Here is a 19,272-nt window from a genome sequence, read left to right as displayed (position 1 = left end):
GGCCAAGAGGCGGACTACTTCCAGAACATGATATCCGCTATGGGTAAGCCGTTTGTCGAGGCTATCAAAATTGGGGAAATGGTTGAAAACGGTTTAAGAACAGGTCGGATTTTGAGTCATGCTGCTTTTAAAGCCACATCATAGGCTGCTCAGAATGGTTCGGAGGGTTTGATGAACAACAATAGGAGTGAAGACAGAGCCATGATGGCTTCAAGCTCGAGGGGGCCCCGTAGGTCACTCAGCTAATCATATGTGCCTCCTATGTTTCCTCCACACTATTGTCCCTTTCAAGATGATGCTTATGCCGTGGCACCACCTTCTTATGCGGTGATGAACGCGCAACCTTACATGCGGCCACAACATCATACACAGAACCGAGCTCCACCTCCTATAAATGCCCATCATTACCAAGCTCCATATAATCTCCAACCAAATGTTCCCCAGTACAATCTTCGCCCAAGAGAGACTTTCAGGAAGAATCAGTTCACCCCTATTGGTGAATCGTCTTCAAGCTTGTTTCAAAAGCTAATCAGGCTAGATCTATTGCAGCCAGTGGCCCCGAACTGGTCGAACCTCGAGTCCCCCTCACACCGAGCTGATGCTATATGTGAATACCACTCTGGAGCAGTGGGATATAGTACAGAGGACTGTTGGACCCTCAAAAAGGCAGTTGAAGATTTGTTTGAAGCTGAAAGAATCATTTTTCGGGATGAAAAAGCTCCTGATGTGATGAACAATCTGTTGCCTGCCCACAACATCGGGCCAATAGTCAGAATGATTTGTGAAGTTGAGGAATTTGATCCGGCACTGAAGGCCATTGCAGCCATTGGCGAAACAGAAGGTACTATGATTGATCCTCCCTATAATATTAATATTCTCCGATTGGGATGACGAATGCTTTCATTCTCGCTACCCAAACACCATTAACCCTTTTGTAAACCATTTAAGCCGGTTACTCTTCGTTGATTACCCTATTTGGAACCTGAAAGTGCTAAAAAAATGATGATTGCAAAATGAAATGAAAAATGAGAAAAAATGAAAAAATGAAAAAAGAAAGATACAAAAAGGGGAGAAGAAAAGACAAAGAAAATGAATTGAAAAAAGAGGAAAAGGAAAGGAAAAAGAAAGAGAAAACAAAACAAAACAGAAAAACAAAAAAAAAATCAAAAACAAAGTTTTCCTGAACTACGTTCGACTTGATTCCGAAAGGATACGTAGGCAACCTCTCTTTGGGGTTCAGTCACACCAAAATAAAAATTCAAAGTCCCCCAAAAAGTGAAATTGGGGCAGATATTATAATGGTTCGACGATGATCCCGCCCAAAAGGTTCCAAAGTTGTAACTCAATCCAAATCCTTTTTTACCCAAACCCTGTTCAAGTCCTTCCGATCAATCGTTGAGAATGTTCAAGGACCAAAGAATACAGTTACTTGGATTCGATACAGTCAAAATGAGAGAATTGATAGTCTTATTGGTGAAAACCCACACGGGCACCGTGAGGAGACAGTAAGCAAATAAATCAAAATGAGAGAGTCTTGTTAGTGAAAACCCACGCGGGCACTATAAGGCGATAGTGAGAAGAGAAATGAAAAAGGTCAGCTCGTGAAAACCCGCAAAGGGCACCCCTGATCGAAAAGAGGATCCTCACAGCTATCGGCACCGATAGAGTCCTGGCAAGGTTTCTTGATTTTGAGGCAAAAGTTGTGATGAATTTCTGAGAGTCGGACGGTTTACACAGATCAGGAATCCAGTCCAAAAGGCATGTCATGTTCATTGAAGTCCGCACGTACCCCAGATAAGTCCTTATTTCCTTTCCCCGAAAGGGACACTACTTATTTTAAACTCATTCTCTATTCCATTATTTGTTTTCTTTGAATCCCTTTCGGTCTAACTTTATTCCGAAATTGAGACAAAGAAGGAATGACAAGATTGATTTACAGAGTTCTCATTTGACATGAGCTAATGTGCAATAAGGCACCCAACTTCGTTAGGGGCATCAAATCGACTTCGACCGGCCATGTTGGCTGATGTTTTGAAATTGAGAACTTTTGGAAGTTGAAAAGGTTGAGTCCCACGTGGCTAACCATCTCGGCAAAGATTTGAAAAAGCCAAGGTACCCCAAATGCTCTGAAATTGAAGTTGGAAGAAAGAAGCCAGAAATGAAAGGCCTATAAAAGCAAAATAAAGTTGGAAAAGGTTAAGTCCCACGCGATTAGCCGTTGCAGCAAGTTTGAGGAGCCAATAGTTCCCCAATGCTCCGAATGGTTAAAAACAAAAAAAAAAGAAAAAGAAAAACAACAAGTCAAAAATGAAAGGCCTACGAAGGAAAAATAAAGTCGAAAAGGTTGAGTTCCACCGACCAATCGTCATGGCAAAATTTGGAAAAAAATAGAGGTTCTGAGGGCCTGAAATGAAATCGGTCCCCAGGAAACGAGTAGTTGTAATTGAGATCTTCATTAAAGAAGCCGGGCCGAGATCAAGTGATGAAACAATCAAGGCCACAAAACCAACCACCGTTTCAAACTAACAATTGTTCTTTGTTTGAAAACACAAAGCAGGTGCAATCCAAAGCAACCTTGCAAGAAGCAGGTGCAACCAAAGAGAAACTGCGGTTCACTTTAATGGATTTTGGGTCGTGACAACATGGTATCAGAGCACTAGGTTCACTTAGGTCTCTCGAGTCATGAGCGAGTCTGGTAGAGTCTTGCGGATTGGTACAGAGACGTCTGTACTTATCTTCGAGAGGCTATACGGCTGTTAGGAACACTCCCCTTCTTGATTCCTCATTGTGCGATTTGATTCCTTTGAGGCTTATGCCTTTGTTTATTTCCTACTCGATCTTACGCGGCGTGAAACACTTGTTATAAATTGGGAATCGAGGAATTGTAATGGTAATACAGATGTGGTGCAGGATGTTTCTCCCTGCATATTTGATTGGGCTATTGTCGTCGCCTTGCCAAAGGTCATTATGTCGTTTCAACTCTGTATCATTACTACCTAAGATTTTGAGATTTGGCATTGATTGTTATGACAATTCGTGCGTTGCTATCGCATAGTGTTTGTGTAATAGCAGTACTTTTGTCTATGCATCGAAGCAGTGAATGACTTGGAATGAGGTTTACTCAGTGAATGATTCCCAGATTTAACATTTTATTCTCGGCGGAAGAAAAACAACCGGACTACGAACGCTCAGATTTGGGTTAATGGAGTAACGAGACTTGTTATTTTTGAGCTTGGTAGAATTTTTATCACTAATGTGGTGTCGTCGCCCTTGATTGGATGTGTTAAGGTCACCGGTGTTATGGTCTTCTTTGATTTTTTGGCCTTCGGGAGGTGTTGTGAAATGGTTGCCTGAGGAGTGGTTGTTAGAGATAGCGGTGTGTAGGTTTAGAATCAAATTGGTTTTTCTAATATTGATTGCTCGAGAAAGAGGATCTTTTAGGAGGTTTAGAGTTGGTAGCGACTCATTTGTACATGTGCTACATGTATGGATTTGATTTGGGGCAATATTCGGGCAGCGAAGTATGAGGAAGGGCATGGCGGGGGGTGTCTCGCGGTGGTTGGATTACTAATAGGTTAAGTATGAAAAGCAGAGGTCGAGAATTTGCTTAAAGGAGAGGGTTTAACCAAAGTGGGAGAGTGGCAGAGTAGCATATGGGTTCTGTGGTAGGATAGCCACACGCCTTGAGGAAAGTTTAGAGCAATTTGGGAATCATGATGGACAGTGACTAGGTCCACGGATTTTATTTGGATACAACATGACTTCGAGTTTGGAATGCATTGTTGGGCTTTTAGTTGATATCGATGGGAAAGAAGGAATTCTTGGTGGGTCCCAGGGTTGTGTAATTGTAGCTTCAAGCTAAATGGGGGGAGCCCCACCTTCTAAGATTGAGTCGCATGGCTGTCTGCTTGTGCAGTTTCGGGTTATCAGTGTATTAATAGGTTATTATGAATAAGGAAAGAAAACATCAGTGGTAATTCGAGCAAAGGATTTGAGGAATGTGTGCTATATTTGGGCTTTATTGGTTCATGTTCAGGTTTTGGAAAAACTCAGAGTCTATGCTTCGTGTGGATGTGATGTACAAGGAAAGTGATTCAACCGGGTGCTTCTTTGAGAGGGTGTTCATGTGCTAGTAGAGCCTTGGAGTTTGATTATATTCAGAAACAAGTCATAGTGGGTGACTCTCAATAATGGTCCTAGTGGGTTCAAAATTAAAGTGCGGTGTCTAAGGATTTCGATCCTTGGTATGGATAAGTATCAAGCTTTTCTAATGGATCATGAAATAGGCTTGGAGTGTTCTATGTTATCATTGGTCTGGGTGTAGCATTGGAGGAATGTGAGAAAATAACTTCGAATTCGTAGAGGAATTATCAGAATGGGTATACTAGTTGAAGATGCGAATGTACACACAAGGAGGGTATGAGTTAGTTCGTGGGTTTTGAGGCAACGTGGTCTCGTGAAATAGGGTCTCTTCAGGGTAGGTATTTTGAATGTGGTGCTTTTGGGAATATTTAAGAGAGTGTTCAGTAGCTTACGAGCCTTAAACAATGTGGTTTTATGCTTGGGTCTCATGTGGTAAGTCTGCGTTGAGGAATTGCGGTATTATGGAAAGGAGAAGTATCAAGTTGGAAGTAAATCAGTAGGAACTTGGATAGATGGGTTGGTAGTAGGCCGGATCAGCATGGTATGGATATGATTAGTTCCTTGGGTGCTTTCGAGGTAATGAATCTCTACATGTGTTTAGCGGCAATGCTCTTGGGTTTTAGTGGCCTGCGTAGCTTGGTTGAGTTGGAAGGATTCAATACTGACGGTTTAGTTTTGTGCGAATGGAATTCAGAGAGTTCTTAATGGTTCCTACCACGGTTAGAGATGTATATTTTCTGCGAGCGTGAGGAGCATGTGATGTATAATGATTTTCTTCTAGATGGGATCTATGGAAAATTCTTGGCTAGTTGAGTACGTGGTTGCTTGTGGCTCGGAAGGGGATATGAAGTTCTCATGTTTATCCTAGGATGGTACGATATATGTGGTATGTTGTGTAGGATTGGGATTTGCATATGTAAGGTCACAATTCAGTTTTGAAAGGAAGGTCACAATTCTTGGGTAGCATGGACAGTTTCAAATGAGTAGATAAATGAGATAACTGACTGGTATGGCTTGATGAGAGTATGCATTTTCAGAAAAAGGGCAAGTGTTTGAGTTGAGGACACTTCATTAGTATTGCAACACTCTCTTGTTGGATCGACTGTGTGACGATTTGGTCAGTCATTTTAAGAATTTACACCCCGATCCCCCATTAATTACTTTCTTCAAGTTTATTTCTGCTATTTTGATTTGCCGGGATGTTCAGTTTTGAGTTTCGGAGAGTTTTGGGGCACTTAATCCCTAAATAAGAGCTTAAGTGTTGGAAAGTTGACCGTAGTCTAAACAGCGTGAAAACTGCCTTAGAATGGAAATCCGATGGTTCCGACGCTTAGGGGCGTGTTCGGATTGTGTTTTGGAAGTCCGTAGCAAATTTAGGCTTGAGATGCCGAAAGTTGAATTTTTGAAATTTCCGGTCCGATAGTGAGATTTTAATCCGAGGGTCGGAATGGAATTCTGGAAGTTGGAGTAGCTCCGTAGTGTTGAATGTGACGTGTGTGCAAAATTTCAGGTCATTCGGACAAGGTTTGATAGACTTTTTGATCGAAAGCGTATTTTTAGAGTTTTTGGAATTCTTAGGCTTGAATCTGATGAAAAATAAGTGTTTTGATGTTGTTTTGAGCGCTCCGAAGGTTGGAACAAGTTTGAATGATGTTTTAGGATTGGTTGGCAAGGTTGGTTGAGGTTCCGGGGGCCTCGGGTGTGTTTCGGATGCTCAACGGGTCATTTTGGAACTTAGAGAAATTGCAGATTTTTGTTTCAACTGTTGCAGGTTTTTACTCTTCGTGTTCGCGAGTGGACCCTCGCGTTCGCGAAGAGTCAGTTGAGGAAGGTAGAATTTAAACCTTCGCGTTCGCGAAAGGGGTAAGTGTTTGTGCATCACGTTCGCGTGGGTGGTGTCGCGTTCGCATAAAAGAAAATGTACAGCTGAGCTTCAGTGGATTTAATTCATCGCGTTCGCGATAGGTGGATCGCGAAGGCCTGTCTGAGTAAAGCATCGCGTTCGCGAGGGGTTGGTCGCGATCGCGTAAGAGGAAAAATGGTCAAAGTTAATTTGTGCTTCGTGAACGCGAGACTTTGACCGCGTTCACGAAGAAGGAATTACCTCGGCAGATATAAGATTTAAAAATCGAGGGTTTAGTCATTTTTATCAAAACTTAAGCTTGGGAGCTCGGATTTGAGCGAGATTTTGAGGGATTTTCAGAGATATCGATTAGGTAACGATGCTTAACTCCTCTTTTCTTGTAACCCATTAATCTAAACATGAATTCATCCTTTAATTTCTAAATTTGTATGAAAATTTGGGGAAAGTTCTTAGACCAAGGATTTGAGTTTTGATTGGGGATTTGAAATTGGATTGGGATGGTTTTTATATGGTTAAACTTGTGAGGGAGTGAGAATTCTGAAAATGTAAATTTTACCCTATTCCGAGTCGTGAGCCCGAGGGGCATTTTGGTTATTTTACCTAATTTTGCGTATTAGCTTAGAATTTAATTGAAGAATCAGTTACTTGAAGTGTTATTTACATTATGAAATTGAATTGAATAGATTTGGGCCATTTGGAGTCGAGTACTCGTGGCAAGAACGTGGTCTCAAGTTGATTTTGAGCCGGTTCGAGGTAAGTGGCTTGTCTAACCTTGTATGGGGGACCTTCCCCTTTGGATTGATATATTTGGTAATTGAAATGCCTTGTACGTGAGGTGATGAGTGCGTACTTGTGCTAATTGTTGGAAATCCGTTTTTCTTTAAGTAATTACTAGTATGTTTCCTTTCCTGTTTCTATTACTTGCACTATTAAGCCTGTTGTTAGCTTAGGAAAGTATGTCTAAGTGACTCAACTGCTTTACTTGCTCAAACTGCCTTACCTGAATTTTGTGCAGCATGCTAGGCTAGAATCATTTGTTGCCTTGATATGAAATTTTTCTATATCTGTATATTTTCCTGTTGTTGCTGTGTATTTATTTTGGGACCACGGATGTGAGATTTCGGTAGCTCCCCCTTGTCTGTTTATTTTGGGACTACGAATGTGGGATTCCAGTAAATTCCCCTACATAGTTATATGGAACTACGAGAATGTACCCGATAGATTCCCCCAATACTGGGTATTTACATTTGGGACTACAGAGCGAGATTCCAGTAGATCCCCGCGCACTATGAGTTGGACTACGGGACAAAATCCTGGGAGATCCATTAGATATGTACATATGGGACTACATGACGGTATCTTGGTAGATCCTCGATTGTTATTATTGGTGCTGAGCTGTATTCCTTTCCGTGTTTACCTTGCTTCTGTATAGTTGTTGCTTTCTATACATCCTGTGTTATTTTACTGTTGTACTTATTTATACTGTTCTATTCTATACTGTTGATATTTTATTTTATTTAATCTCAGTAGGGTCCTGACCTTCCTCGTCACTACCCGACCGAGGTTAGACTTGACACTTATTGAGTACCACTATGGTGTACTTATGCCCCTTCTATGCATGTTTTTCATGTGCAGATCCAGGTACTGCGACACAGTCCTATCACCCTTTAGGTGAGGCGACTGCTCTAGCGACTTCGAGGTATATCTGCCTCGTCCGCAGACCGAGGAGTCCCTTTCTATTCTAGCTTTTAAACATTTGCCCTTCTGTATTTCTTTCCCTTGTTAGATATTCTGGAGTTAGAATGTGTACTGATCCTTAGCTTGTGATTCATGGGTTTCCGGGTCTTGGAAGTATGTATTGGTTTGAGAGCTAAATATTGTGTATACCGAGCGGTACTTTTAAACACTGTTTTAGCATTCTTCATTATGTTTTAACTTGTTTTTATTCCGCACTTGGTTTATCTTCCGCAATTTAGGCTTACCTAGTTGTAGAGGACTAAGTGCCGTCACGATGGTTTACGAAGGGCGAACCGGGGTCGTGATAGACTGCTGAGATTCGAGTTTGCTTGGTGGCACAGAGGAATTATAGGAGTACCTCCCGTAAGATGATTGGGTATTAGAGGTGTGTTGTATATTCAGACGGTGGAGTTAGGATCGGATATGGTGATTCGCGTGCTGTATGAATTTGGAGGCTGGGAGTTCTCATAAACAGGTTAGGTCGTGGTTGTGGACTGCGTATATCGGTCTTTTGTGGTAACTATTAGGGGCTTGAAGACCCAGCGGATGGCTGGGAAGGGTTGCCTTTTCTTATTTGGCCTTTGTGATGAATGTCAGTGTAGAGACTCCTAGCGTTGATTTAGATCCGATGGTGAGGAATTTTTCGGATGTGTTTCCTGCTTCCGGGCATGTCGCCGGACATGGTTGTTGATTTCGGTATTGTTTTGGTATCGGGCACCGTATCGTATGGCACCGGCGGAGTTAAAGGAGTTGAAGGAGCAACTTCAGGAACTCCTTGATAAGGGGTTCATTGGTAGGCCAATATGGATGTGTGATTCTACATCGAGTCGGCTTGGTCGACTCCGAGTTGTATTATTGAGGGATGTGTTAATTTGATTGTTATTGAGCTTATTGGCGATCTAGGGAGATCTATGAGTTACCTTTCTGTGTGCGAGGTGTTGGGACTTGTTGGTTATAGGCACATGTGGTACGGTTTTTTTGGGGTCTCTTAGTGGAATTCGAGCGGGAAGAGTATTGGGTATTGCTCGGTGGATGGCGTATCAATTGTGTCCTTTCAGGTTGGTGTAATGTTATGTCAATTTCTTCGCTGTGGTTTTGATGATTTGCTTTTGGTTCCAGATATCAAATTGCGCGTGGTTGTCGATTTGAGCATAGTGACTTGAGGTGTTTCATGTGGACCAATTTTTGGATGAGCTCGCGCATTGGAGCGAAGTTATGTGGAGGTATGATCCTTCGGGTAGATCCGTGTTTTCTGGTTCTACGACGTGTGATGGGTTCTCGGCATTTGTGTTGTGGTGGTACTGGTGAGCTTGCGGTAAAACTCTCTCAATTGAGTCATTTTTCATGATTTGAGTACGTTTGGATTGTTGCTTATTGATGTGCGGATTGCACGAGTTGTGGCTTTAGATGGTATTGATGTGTCATGTCACCAGAGTAGTTGTGTTGGATTAGATGAGATCGTTGGGATCTAGAATGAATACAAACATATTCGATTTCAGCATATTGGAAGGAAAATATCGATGTTCGACTTAGAAATTTGCTATGGTCCTTGCCGAAGGAGAAATGGCTTCACGACTGGTTGATCTGATGAATGGTTATGACCTTTTACGTGTTTCATTTATCATTGGCAGTATATGGAAGCGTTGGAATGCGGCTTTATTAAGAGGTTTATTATCGATATTCGGTTGTTCTGAGCAACTGCTGTGATTAGACATTATCGCTACGAGAGTTATAGCTATGTGGTGTATCATGTAATTGCATCTGAGGCTGCAAGTATGGTTTGTTACAGCTTGTTCGAACTTATTCAAAGAATAGATGTGAGATTCTGATCTTTTGGATGATTTCAGAAGTGGAAAGGTCGTTCTAAGGTTTATGGGCTAGGTTGGATTGTGAAATTTCAGTTACATTATGTTATCAGACCTATAAGCGATAGGGTGACGTGGGATCACCCCCGAGTATGTGCATGGTCAGGTTACATAGCGATTTGATGGTCTTCGGAACAACTTTGGGCACGTTCGAGGACAAACGTATGTTTAAGTGGGGGAGGATTTAACGACCCGACCGGTCGTTTTGAGCTTACACTTCGCTCACCAGTTCTCGGGCATGACTAGCCCCGTGTGATGTATTATGACTTATGTAAATCGTCGGTTTTGGTTTTCAGGGTAATCAGAATGGATTTGGAAGAACAGTTCTTAATTTGAAGCTTAAAATTTGAAAGGTTTGACCAAGTTTTGACTTGTTAGTATATTATCTCGGATTTGAATTTTTATGATTTGGTTAGCTCCGTTAGGTGATTTGGGACTTAGGAGTGTGATCAGAATGTGTTTTGGAGATCTGGAGTAGATTTAGGCTTAAATTGCCGAAATTAGAACTTTGGCGGTTTCCGATCGATAGGTGAGATTTTGATATATGGGTCGGAATGGAATTTCGGAAGTTGGATTAGGTCCGTTGTGTCATTTGTGACGTGTGTGCAAAATTTCAGGTCTTTCAGACGAGGTTTAATAGACTTTTTGATCGAAAGCAAAATTTAAATGTTTTTGGAATTCTTAGGCTTGAATCCAATGATGATTTGGTGTTTTGATGTTGTTTTTAGCGTTCCGAGGGTTGGAACAAGTTTGAATGATGTTATTGGATATGTTGGCATGTTTGGTTGTGGTCTCGAGGGCCTCGGGTGAGTTTCGGGTGGTTGAACGGATCATTTGATGTTGGAAAAGTTGCAGATTTTGCTGGTTTTTGTTGCAGAGATTTTTGTTCATCGCATTCGCGGAGGGTGCATCACGTTCGCGAAGGGTGTTTTCTGTGATGATGATTTTGTTCTATGCGTTCGCGATGGAAAGGACACGAACGCGAAGGCAGCATGTGCATCGTGGATGCGTGATTAGGGTCGCGTTCGCGAAGAGGAGTGAGGTCGTGGGGCACCCCATGCGCTTGTTCTATGCGTTCGCGTGATTAGTATCGCGTTTGCGAAAGCCTGGACTGGCAAAGCATCGCGTTCGCATGGCAGCGTTCGCTTTCGCGAAGGGAAAAGTGGAGAGGCAGTGTAATTTGGTCTACGCGAACGCGAGGTGGCGGTCGCGTTCGCGAAGAAGGATATTTTACCTGGGGCAGAATATTTGAAAGTGGGTTTCACAATTTTTGGTCTATTTTCTCCATTGTTGAGTGATGTTTGGAGCTTTTGAGAAGGATTGAAGAGGGAATCGATGGAAAACACTTGGAGGTAAGATTTTTGAACTCAATATTCGATCATATATTGATTCTTACTTGTTTAAACATGAAATTTGTGGAATTTAAAGCCTAAAATTGGGGAATTAGGGCTTGAAATTGGAGAGTGTAAATTGGGGATTTGAGGGGTCATTTGAGGTCTGATTTTGATGTTCTTGATATGTATGGACTTGTGGGAGGATAATTATTCCATTGATGTAATTTTTATCAGATTTCGAGACGTGGACCCGGGGGGCGGGTTTGGCCAATTTCGGGATTTTTGATGTAAATTGGTTATTTTCGAGTGGACTTTGTTCCCTTAGTATATTTTGATGGTATAAATCTATTTTTGGATAGATTTGGAGCATTCGGAGGCCGAGTCGAGAGGCAAAGGCATCGCGGGCTAGAGTTTGAACCAGGTTGAGGTAAGTAATGAATGTAAATGTCTGTCCTGAGGGTATGAAACCCCGGATTTCACATCGTTGTGCTACTTTGAGGTGCCGCACATGCTAGATGACGAGCGTGGGGTCATGCACCATTGGGGATTGTGACTTAGTCCGTCTCGTATGACTATTTAACCGCGTATTTGATTGAAAACTGTTTGCTATCATCATGTTTTGGGCTGAATGCAATATTTGGGCCTCGTGCCAACTGTTTTGGACCCTCAGGGGATTTTTACTACTATTCCTCACTGTTTTGACTTCATATTTGTACTCAGTGATGCTGTATTCTACTATTTTCATAACTCAGCCATGTTTACTCCATTTTTGACATTTTTAAACGATATTGTGGGTTGAGAATCATGTTTTACTATGCCCGAATGACTTTTTAGAGATTTCTAACTAAGTGTGGCCGAGGGCTTGTGTTGTGTGTTATTATAGGATCAGGCTGCGCGTCGCAGCCGTATTGTACTGATTCATGATTATGAGGTCGAGTGCTTAATTTGTTACGCCACGAGGTGGCTTGTTATTAGGCCGAATGCCTGTTTGATTATGCTACGAGATGACTTGATAATGTGCTTGGGCTGTAAGGAGCCCTTCCCGGAGTCTACACACCCCCAGTGAGCGCGGGTACCCAGTGTGAGTGATATGATGTAGCCCGAGAGGGTGTTGTTATTTCATATTATTGCCCAAGGGGCTGTTCTTGATCCATGTTTTGCCCGAGGGGTGGTTCTTGATTCATGTTATACCCGAAGGGCTGATTACGAGTGATTATGTGGTAGCCCGAAGGGCTGGTTCTGTTGATATTATGCACGAGGGGCGGTTTATGGTACATGTTTTGCCCGAGGGGCTGTTTACATTTTCTATCATTTTTACTCATTGTTTTATCACTCGTTTGAAAGTATTGAAAGTTGTTTTCAAAGGTTTGTACTGAAACAGAGCTTGATTTACGAAGTAAATGATTTCTGTACTGTGTTGGAAATGTCCTGCATTTTTGTAGCGCGTTGACGTGGCTTATGTATTTTCTTACTAATCACCTTTTATTTACTTTTATTACTTACTGAGTTGGCGTACTCACATTACTCGCTGCACCTTATGTGCAGATTCAAGTATTTCTGAATTCGGTAGCGGGTGTTGATTGCTCAGTAGCAAAGTCATTGGAGTTAGCAAGGAGGCTGCCCGACGTTCGCAGCCCTGCTCTTCTCCCTCTTGTATTCCTTAGATTGTTGTAGTATATTTTCAGACCTTAGTATATGCTCGTGACTTGTGACACCCCGATGTCTGGCTTGTGTATTTATTCTATGCTGTTCAATTAGACTTACATTATGAGATATTTGGATTAATTAAAAGCCTAAAAATGATTTGTATTGATTAATAGTTAATTTGAGAGTTGTGTCGGCTGGCCTAGTTTCACGATAGGTCCATCACGATCGGGTCGGTTTTAGGGTCGTGACAAGTTGGTATTAGAGCCTAGGTTACATAGGTCTCACGAGTCATGAGCAGGTTTAGTAGAGTCTCTCGGATCGGTACGGAGACGTCTGTACTTATCCTCGAGAGGCTGCAGAACCTTTCAGAAAAACTTCACATTCTTGAATTCTTATCGTGCGTCCTTGATTCAGCTTGAAATGTAACTCTTTGAATTCCTTCCACGCGTTCGTATGCGCGCATGGGCGCTTCGTATCAGATGTGCATCGATGGCTTGTGATTCCCTGTTGAGGGGCGAGATGAGATCTTTGTGTGTTGATTTTGGGATAATCTGGAGGACTTGAGGCCGGATTTTGCCTATAGCTTGAGCACTAAGGCGTTGATTGTCTGAGCACGTGCTTTTTGAATTTATATGTTCGATAGTGTCTCTATTAGTGGAAGTGATGGTTGGATGACTAGGTGATGAGTATGATATGACTGCGAGATGTATTCATATGATTTGGATGTGACGAGAAGGGTCTGCTTGAGGATAGAAAGAACTATTTGGTGCTTGATTTCCATCTTGATTTGATGTATAGCCCCGAGTTATGGGTGTCTGAAAAATCTTTTCATGTTTTCTAGTGGGGGAGTGAAGTAGATTTCATGTTACGATATGAGTTCAGACCCATGAATATTAAGTGATTGCGTAATGTTTATGATAGTGGAAGGGTATGAAGAGCTATTAGGTTGAGGCGAAGCAGGTGGGTTAACTCCTGCGGAGTGTTCTGAAGTTATGTGATCCTTATATTGTTTCTTGGAAGATCTCTTTTACCAGTGAAATATATACATGTTGCAATTTGAATTTGGGTCACTTAAGAGAGTAGGCTTGACTGTTACGAGGGTGAATGCGAGATTTGTAGAAGATTTGAAGTACTAGATGGTCTGTGTTGCACGAGCTTATGAAAGATTGAGTTTAATCTCACTATGGTATTATGACAATAATAGAGTATATGCATTATGAGTTATTGTGTGTCTTGACCTATGGCTTTGAGCCAAGCGGGGGAGTCTGCTGTTGATTAGTTGATTGCACGGTTATGTGCTATGTTGGTTCCAATTTGAGGCGTACTGGTGAATCAGTTATGATTTGCGGAGGTTGAGGCCGATAATGGCTCGAGTAAAGGAAACTTCAATAAAGGTTATGCTATGTTGTATGGGTGTATGAGAATCACAGAATAACTTGAGTTGTTATTGGTAAAGGATGTACGGTGCATAGAACATGAAGTTTCTTGGTTGCATTAAGGTGAGGTTACATTCTGCGGTGTCGGAGTGCTAATGGAGCACAAGTTGGCTGGTCCATTTAATCGGTCTTATTGCAGTTTGAGTAGAGTGGATGAATTTCGAGACTAGTTCTAGTGGGTTCAAGATTTTACATGTAATAATCAGAGATTTTCAGGTTGTATATTTGGCTAGAAACTGAGGTTTTCATTAGAGGGTGTCAAGACTTGTGTCATTTCTATATCAATTATGGGATTCTATATATCAGTATCAGGAAGGTGGAGGTAATGACTATGGATTCGCAAGAAGTCTCTTCAGAGTAGGTATTTTGAATATGGTACTTTTGGGAATATTTAAGAGAGTATTCAATGACTTATGAGCCTTAGACAATGTGGTTTTATGCTTGGGTCTCGTGTGGTGAGTCTGGGTTGAGGAATTGCGGTATTATGGCAAGGAGAAGTATCAAGTTGGAAGTAAATCAGCAGGAACTCGGATAGATGGGATAGCTTGGTAGTGGGCCGGATCAGCATGGTAAGGATATGATTAGTTCCTTGGGTGCTTACGAGGTAATGAGTTTCTACATATGTTTAGCAGCAATGCTCTTGGGTTTTAGTGGCCTGCGTAGCTTGGTTGAGTTGGAATGATTCAATCCTGACGGTTTAGTTTTGTGCGAATGGAATTCGGAGAGTTCTTGATGGTTCCTACCACGGTTAGATATGTATATTTTCTGTGAGCGTGAGGAGCATGTGATGTATCGTGATTTCTTCTAGATGGGATCAATGGAAAGTTCTTGGCTAGTTGAGTACGTGGTTGCTTGTGGTTCCGAAGGGGATATGAAGTTCTCATGTTTATCCTAGGATGGTACGGTATATGCGGTATGTGGTGTAGGATTGAGATTTGCATGTGTAAGGTCACGGTTCAGTTTTGAAAGAAAGGTCACAATTCTTGGGTAGCATGGACAGTTTCAGATGACTAGATAAATGAGATCACTGACTGGTATGGCTTGATGAGAGTATGCATTTTCAGAAAAAGGGCAAGTGTTTGAGTTGAGGATACTTCATTAGTACTGCGACACTCTCTTGTTGGATCGACTGCTGAGATTCGAGTTTGCTTGGTGGTACAGAGGAATTATAGGAGTACCTCCCGTGAGATGATTGGGTATTAGAGGTGTGTTGTATATTCGAATGATGGAGTTAGGATCGGATATGGTGATTCGCGTGCTGTACGAATTTGGAGGCTGGGAGTTCTCATAAACAGGTTAGGTCGTGGTTGTGGACCGCATATATCGGTCTTGTATGGTAACTATTGGGGGCTTGAAGACCCAGCGGATGGCTGAGAAGAGTTGCCTTTTCTTATTTGGCCTTCGTGATGGATGTCAATGCAGAGACTCCTAGCATTGATTCAGACCGGTAGTGAGGGATTTTTTGGATGTGTTTCCTTCTTTCAGACATGTTGCCGGACAAAGTTGTTGATTTCGGTCTTGATATGGTGTCGGGAACCGCATCGTATGGCACAGGCGGAGTTAAAGAAGTTAAAGGAGCAGCTTCAGGAACTCCTTGATAAGGGGTTCATTGGTAGGCCAATATGGATGTGTGATTCTACATCGAGTTGGCTTGGTCGACTCCGAGTTGTATTGTTGAGGGATGTGTTGATTCGATTGTTATTGAGCTTATTGGCGATCTGGGGAGATCTATGAGTTACCTTTCCGTGTTGCGAGGTGTTGGGACTTGTTGGTTATAGGCACATGTGGTGCGATTTTATTGGGGTCTCTCAGTGGAATTCGAGCGGGAAGAGTATTGGGTATTGCTCGGCGGATGGCGTATCGGTTGTGTCCTTTCGGGTTGGTGTAATGTTAAGTCAATTTCTTCGCCGTGGTTTTGATGATTTGCTTTTGGTTCCAGACATCAAATTGCGCGTGGTTGTCGATTTGAGCATAGTGACTTGAGGTGTTTCATGTGGACCAGTGTTTGGATGAGGTCGCGCATTGGAGCGAAGTTATGCGGAGGTATGATCCTTCGGGTAGATTCGTATGTTCTGGTTCTACGAGGTATGATGGGTTCTCAACATTGTGTTGTGGTGGTACTGGTGAGCTTGCGGTACAGCTCTCTCAATTGAGTCAATTTTCATGATTTGATTACGTTTGGATTGTTGCTTATTGGTGTGCGGATTGCACGAGTTGTGGCTTTATATGGTATTGATGTGTCATGTCACCAAAGTAGTTGTGTTGGATTAGATGAGATATTTGGGATCTATAATGAATACAAACATATTCGATTTCAGCATATTGGAAAGATAATATCGATGTTCGACTTAGAAATTTGCTAAGGTCTTTGCCAAACAAGAAATGGCTTCTCGACTGGTTGATCTGATGAATGGTTATGACCTTCTACATGTTTCATTTATCATTGCCAGTATACGGAAGTGTTGGAATGAGGTTTTATTTGATAAGAGATTTATTATCGATATTCGGTTATTTTGAGCAACTGCTGTGATTAGAAGTTATCGCTAAGAGAGTTTGAGCTATGTGGTGTATCATGTAATTGCATTTGAGGCTGCAGGTATGGTTTGTTACAGCTTGTTCAGACTTATTCAAAGTATAGATGTGAGATTCTGATCTTTTAGATGATTTCAGAAGTGGAAAGGTGGTTCTAAAATTTGTGGGCTAGGTTGGATTGTGAAATTTCAGTTACATTGTGTTATCAGACCTATAAGAGATAGGGTGACGTGGGATCACCCTCGAGTATGTGTATGGTAAGGTTACACAACGATTTGATGGTCTTTGGAACAACTCTGGGCATGTTCGAGGGCAAACATATGTTTAAGTGGGGGAGGATGTAATGACCCGACCGGTCGTTTTTGAGATTTTGCACTTCACTCACCAGTTCTCGGGCATGACTAGCCCCGTGTGATGTATTATGACTTATGTAAATCGTCGGTTTTGGTTTTCAGGGTAATCGAAATGGATTTGGAAGAGCAGTTCTCAGTTTGAAGCTTAAAATTTGAAAGGTTTGACCAAGTTTTGACTTGTTAGTATATGATCTCGGATCTGAATTTTTATGATTTGGTTAGCTCCGTTAGGTGATTTGGGACTTAGGAGCGTGATCGGAATGTGTTTTGGAGGTCCGGAGTAGATTTAGGCTTAAATTGGCGAAATTGGAACTTTGGTGTTTTCCGATCGATAGGCGAAATTTTGCTATAGGGGTCGGAATAGAATTCCGGAAGTTGGAGTAGGTCCGTTGTGTCATTTGTGATGTGTGTGCAAAATTTTAGGTATTTCGGACGAGGTTTGGTAGACTTTTTGTTCGAAAGCGGAATTTGGAAGTTTTTGAAATTCTTAGGCTTGAATCCGATGATGATTTGGTGTTTTGATTTTATTTTGAGTGTTCCGAGGGTTGGAACAAGTTTGAATGATGTTATGGGATATGTTGGCATGTTTGGTTGAGGTCCTGAGGGCCTCGGGTGAGTTTCGGGTGGTTGAACGGATCATTTCATGTTGGAAATGTTGCAGATTTTGCTGGTTTTTGTTGCAGAGATTTTTGTTCATCGCATTCGCAAAGGGTGTTTTCTGTGATGATGATTTTGTTCTATGCGTTCGCGATGGAGAGGACGCGAACGCGAAGGTGAAGGCAGCATGTGCATCGTAGATGCATGATTGGGGTCGCGTTCGCAAAGAGGAGTGAGGTCGCTGGGCACCCCAGACCCTTGTTCTATGCGTTCGCGTGATTAGTATCTCGTTCGCGAAAGTCTTAACTAACGAAGCATCCCGTTCACATGGCAGCGTTCGCGTCCGCAAAGGGAAAAGTGGAGAGGCAGTGCAATTTGGTCTACGCGAACGTGAGGGGACGGTCGCGTTCGCAAAGAAGGAAATTTTACCTGGGGCAGAATGTTTAAATTGGGTTTCGCGATTTTTGGTCTATTTTCTCCATTGCTTAGCGATATTTGGAGCTTTTGAGAAGGATTAAAGTTGGAATCGAAGGGAAACACTTGGAGGTAAGATTTTTGAACTCAATACTCGATCCTATGTTGATTCTTACTTGTTTAAGCATGAAATTTGTGAAATTTAAAGCCTAAAATTGGGGAATTAGGGCTTGAAATTGGAGAGTGTAAATTGGGGATTTGAGAGGCCATTTGAGGTCCGATTTTGATGGTTTTGGTATGTATGGACTCGTGGGAGGATAATGATTCTATTAATGTAATTTTTATCGAATTTCGAGACGTGGGACCGGGGGCCGGGTTTGGCAAATTTCGGGATTTTTGATGTAAATTGGTTATTTTCGAGCGAACTTTGTTCCCTTAGCATATTTTGATGTCATAAATCTGTTTTTGGATAGATTTGGAGCATTTAGAGGCCGAGTCGAGAGGCAAAGGCATTGCGGGCTAGAGTTTGGACCGGGTTGAGGTAAGTAATGATTGTAAATGTCTCCTGAGGTATGAAACCCTGGATTTCACATCGTTGTGCTTCTTTGAGGTGACTCACACGCTAGATGACGAGCGTGGGGTCGTGCATCATTGGGGATTGTGACTTAGTTCGTCCCGTATGAATGTTTAACCCTGTATTTGATTGAAAACTGTTTTCTATCATCATGTTTTGGGCTGAATACCATATTTGGGCCTCATGCCAACTGTTTTGAACCCTTAGAGGATTTTTACTACTATTCCTCACTATTTTGACTTCATATTTTTACTCAGTCATGCTGTATACTGTTTTTATAACTCAGCCATGTTTACTCCATTTTGACATTTTTAAACGATATTGTGGGCTGAGAATCATGTTTTACTGTGCCCGAGTGACTTTTTAGAGATTTTTGACTGAGTGAGGCCGATGGCCTATGTTGTGAGGTTATTTTGGGATCGGGCTGCACGCCGCAGCAGTATTGTACTGATTTATGATTATGAGGTCGAGGGCCTGATTTGTTACGCCATGAGGTGACTTGTTATAAGGCCGAGTGCCTATTTGATTATGCCACGAGATGATTTGATATTGCGCTTGGGCTGTAAGGAGCCCCTCCCGGAGTCTGCACACCCTCAGTGAGCGCGGGTACCTAGTATGAGTGATATGATGTAGCCCGAGGGGCTGTTATTATTTCATATTATTGCCCGAGGGGCTATTCTTGATCCATGTTTTGCCCGAGGGGCGGTGCTTGATTCATGTTATGCTCGAAGGGCTGATTACGAGTGATTGTGAGGTAGCCCGAGGGGCTGGTTCTG

Source organism: Nicotiana sylvestris, chromosome 6 (assembly GCF_000393655.2).
Source record: "Nicotiana sylvestris chromosome 6, ASM39365v2, whole genome shotgun sequence".
In the NCBI taxonomy this organism is placed as follows: domain Eukaryota; kingdom Viridiplantae; phylum Streptophyta; class Magnoliopsida; order Solanales; family Solanaceae; genus Nicotiana; species Nicotiana sylvestris.
This window is presented reverse-complemented; position numbering follows the sequence as displayed.